A 3,708-nucleotide genomic window follows, 5' to 3' on the forward strand; every position below is an offset into this window, starting at 1 on the left:
CCCGTGTTGTTAAATAATAAATCTGCTGCATTGCTGTGAGACTAATAACACCAGGATCTTTTTCTAAGTAGCTGCTCGATTATTTTGTCCCAGTCTAGCCCTGACTACCTGTCATGATGGTTTGTTCCTGCCTCTATCATTACATAAAAGAAAAAACAAACCCAAATATCTCAAAAGGAATTGGCGGGTGTGCTGGAGGGTGAGAGAAGAATTTCACAGCACATGGTGTAGTTCTTGTTGTGAAGAAAGATGGGTCCATCAGTTCTGTATGGATTGGTGCAAGATGAATGAAGTGTCACGAGTTGATCTTTAACCTACACCCCGGGTCAACAAGCTCCTGAACTGGTTAGATACTGCTTACTGTTTGGTTTTTTTTTTGCGTAAGAAGGACTATAGCAAACATTCATAGCACATCTCCTGATCTGTGTAAATACGTTATCCTGGAATTTAAAAATAGTTTGACTCAATGGGCAAAAAACTGGGACATCAGAGAAACCCATATCAGATACAGGCCTCATCATACATAATGTGCTGCAATTTTAATTATAATTGGCTGAATTAGATGTAATTATGCCTCGTGTTACATGAACTATATAAAAAACTATCCCTAGTTTCTTCTCACATGCAAGTTTCCCTTCATTATCAGCATTCTGTGTTTTGATAAATAATGCTTTTACTTTAACTCCTTTATTTATTTATTTCTACCTGTAATGCTTTGAAATCCTTAGAATTTGAAAGAAATGTGACACTGAATCAGAACAAAAATCCCCGCTGCACTGCCACCCATCATTCATGTCAAAGAAATTACAACAACCAGTAGATTTTAATATGCTCCATATTTATTTATTGTCCAATACTATTGATTTTATTTATAGTCACAAAGAACTTTTTATTACTGTATTCACAATAAATTAAAATAACATTAATTGCCCAATGTGGAAAAAACATTATGAATAAATATGGATAAATATATATAAAATTTATTAATTATTTTAAAAAAAAAACATAATTGTTGTCTGCAGCTTCTTTACGCTGATGTTTTTTGGTCTCATTGTTACTTTATTCACTAATCACCGGAGGACAGTTCAATTCTTCCTGCAAGAGAAGAAAAAAGATAGAGTCAAAACAGAAGTTTTGAGGGCTTGTAATGTTTTATTGGTACAGTTTCTTTCAGATAGATCGATTATAGGCGGTCTTTCCACTGAAACAGACTGTCTGTTATCTGAAGGAATTTTGGTTGAAAAGGTTTTTAATACTAATCGTTCCAGTGGTAGCTAGGAGTAAAGATGGCAGTAAGAATTCAACAATCTATAACGTGTTTAAAAATGATTTAAAAGTGAAGAATGAGGGGGTCTTTGGAAATTTTAATGACTGCATTGAGATTTGAGGCAGCTGAAGACTCGGCACTACAGCAAGTAGCTCAACTATGAGGGAAAGTATTGTTCATTAATAAATATTAAATAACAAATGCAAGTACAAAAGTATGGCACTTCTGATTAGTCGGATTAGTACAACATGATCCAGTAATATACATTTCATTTGTTTGAAGAAGAGTAACTTTGTGTAACGCCATGCCTTACTCACCTTCTCTATTTTGTCTTTGAGCCACTCAGAATTTGGATCAATGCACCATGTTTTATCTTTATTGTCTTTTATCCTAAAAACAGAAATGTGAAAGAGTTAACATTTTTACATATATGCCTTGAGACACTAAGTCTTAGTTTTCCTCTCTCATTCTTATCAAAATCATGCATCATCTGTTATTTTACAGATTATCTGGTAATACATCATCTATGAGTACATCTATTCACTACAAAGCCTTTAAAGAGAGCTAATCATGATTACATATGGAAAATATTTGACTTTGTTTGAATCACATCTTGCTCACAGGAATGCGTGTTGACTGCAGCCATAACGTGGTTGTTGTTCCAAACAACTTGTGATTATCGTTATTTCCTGGGTGATCACCGTACGGCAGCACGGCAAACCCAAACTTCGAAGTGAGAAATGGGCTTTATAGTCTGGGACAAAGAGAGAAAAAAGGACACGTATGAGATTAAACAGCACGATAAAACTTGGAATAAATTTACAGCAAACTAATTAGACCTATGCGGTAATTTAATGCAAATGTGTCTGTAAAAATATATATTGTAACTAAAATATAATGGGGAAAAATAATCTATCAACTCTAGATCCTTTATATGTCCGCTAATTTCTATCAGCCACCTTCAAAAAGAAAAAAACAAACAAACAGACAACTGAGGCAAACAAGAGCAAAGCTTCACCTCAGAGAAGTTCAACCTTCTCAAAGTTTCAAACCTTCAGCTCCTTATTTATCTCAAAAGATTTATTTAATTGCTATTTATTGAAATGCTGTGTTGAGGATGTTTTTAGTCACTATAAAATAAAATATTCAATATTTTCTGGTTGGATTACCATCTGTACTACAATAATGATAGTTTTTCATTCTCGATACTTTAAACAGCATTAAAAGAAGAGCTGTACCTTTCTCCACAGGGACGAGCATCACAAACAGGCAGACAGAACAGAAAAATCCAGCGGCTGATGGAGAGAGTGGGACTCATCTTCACGAGCTGAAAGGTGTCAAATCTGACTCTGGATCAGTGCTCTAAGCAAGTTTGTTAGGCTGACGCTTGTGGTGATCTTATATACTGTAGTTTGTCACAAAAGAGGAAAATGTGGAAACTAAACAGGCTATTCTGAGGAAATGATGTACTAAGAAACCAACCACAGACAAACACTCCCACATGGTGTCTTTCATGTCTGATATGGAATTTATTTTGGGAAAGTAGTGGTTTAGTAGTTGTGTGTAGTTACTCAAAGAGTAAGATTGTGGATTGTGAGAGGAACAAGGAGCGGAGGGAGCTTCCTCTGAAGAATGTGGGCTCAGCCTTGGAGGTCATTCAGAGGGTTTCATAGAGGGTATTCAAAGCTCTTCACTTGTTTTGTCATCTTGTTTACTTGAAATTTCCAATAATTTTAAGTACACTTTTTTCTTCTTCAATTTGTCATAATGGGGTACTGGATGCTTTTAGAGAACTTTTGGAATGCTCCTTGATGCATGCTCAATCATCCAGGTAAGTAAATCTCCAAAAGTTGTACTCTGTTTGTGTCGAGGGACCCGATCCTTGGGGTGGACCAATTTTTGGTGCAGCATGTTTTGGGGTTTAAAAGCCACAGAGACCCGGGTGTTTAGAAAATATGCGTCTCAACTTCTCCGATACTCCTGACACATATGGGATCACTACAGGTTTTCGCTTAGGCAGCGGTTGTCCTTCTTTCCTGGATCGGCCGGAGCTTTCTTTAGGTGCCTTTCCAGCTTTGACAAAAGTCCAGCTGGGATAACCACATTTACTCAGGGCCTTCTTGATGTGCTGTTCTTTTGCCTCCCTGGCCGCTGTGTCAGTGGGGATGGTGTCCCACTCACAGTCTAAGAAGGCTAACCTTCCACTTTTCATATCCTCCCTGGTGAATTTGATGTGTCGGTCCACCAAGTTAATGTGATCCGTGAAACGTGGTACGTCCTCAGATTTGATTTTCACCCAGGTGTCATCCACATATCTGGTGGTGTTCCAGAGTAGGATAGCAAAGCCCTCTTTTCCACTTCTTTCCATGTATAAATTGGCTACGATGGGTGAAACTGGGGAGCCCATGGCACACCTATGTTTCTGCCTGTAAAACTGACCC

General features: G+C 37.3%; 1 long non-coding RNA gene across 1 annotated transcript; it reads right to left on the reverse strand.

Moving 5' to 3' along the window:
• Positions 1 to 1,011: 1,011 nt before the first annotated feature.
• On the reverse strand, positions 1,012 to 2,059 carry LOC120714682. The gene is made up of 3 exons (XR_005691472.1): positions 1,889 to 2,059; positions 1,585 to 1,657; positions 1,012 to 1,095 (listed from the first exon to the last, which is right to left on the reverse strand). It is a non-coding gene; the product is annotated as an uncharacterized LOC120714682 (long non-coding RNA).
• Positions 2,060 to 3,708: the final 1,649 nt, after the last annotated feature.

The sequence above is a fragment of the Simochromis diagramma genome, unplaced genomic scaffold, assembly GCF_900408965.1.
Source record: "Simochromis diagramma unplaced genomic scaffold, fSimDia1.1 OVJJ01000793.1, whole genome shotgun sequence".
Taxonomy (NCBI): Eukaryota; Metazoa; Chordata; class Actinopteri; order Cichliformes; family Cichlidae; genus Simochromis; species Simochromis diagramma.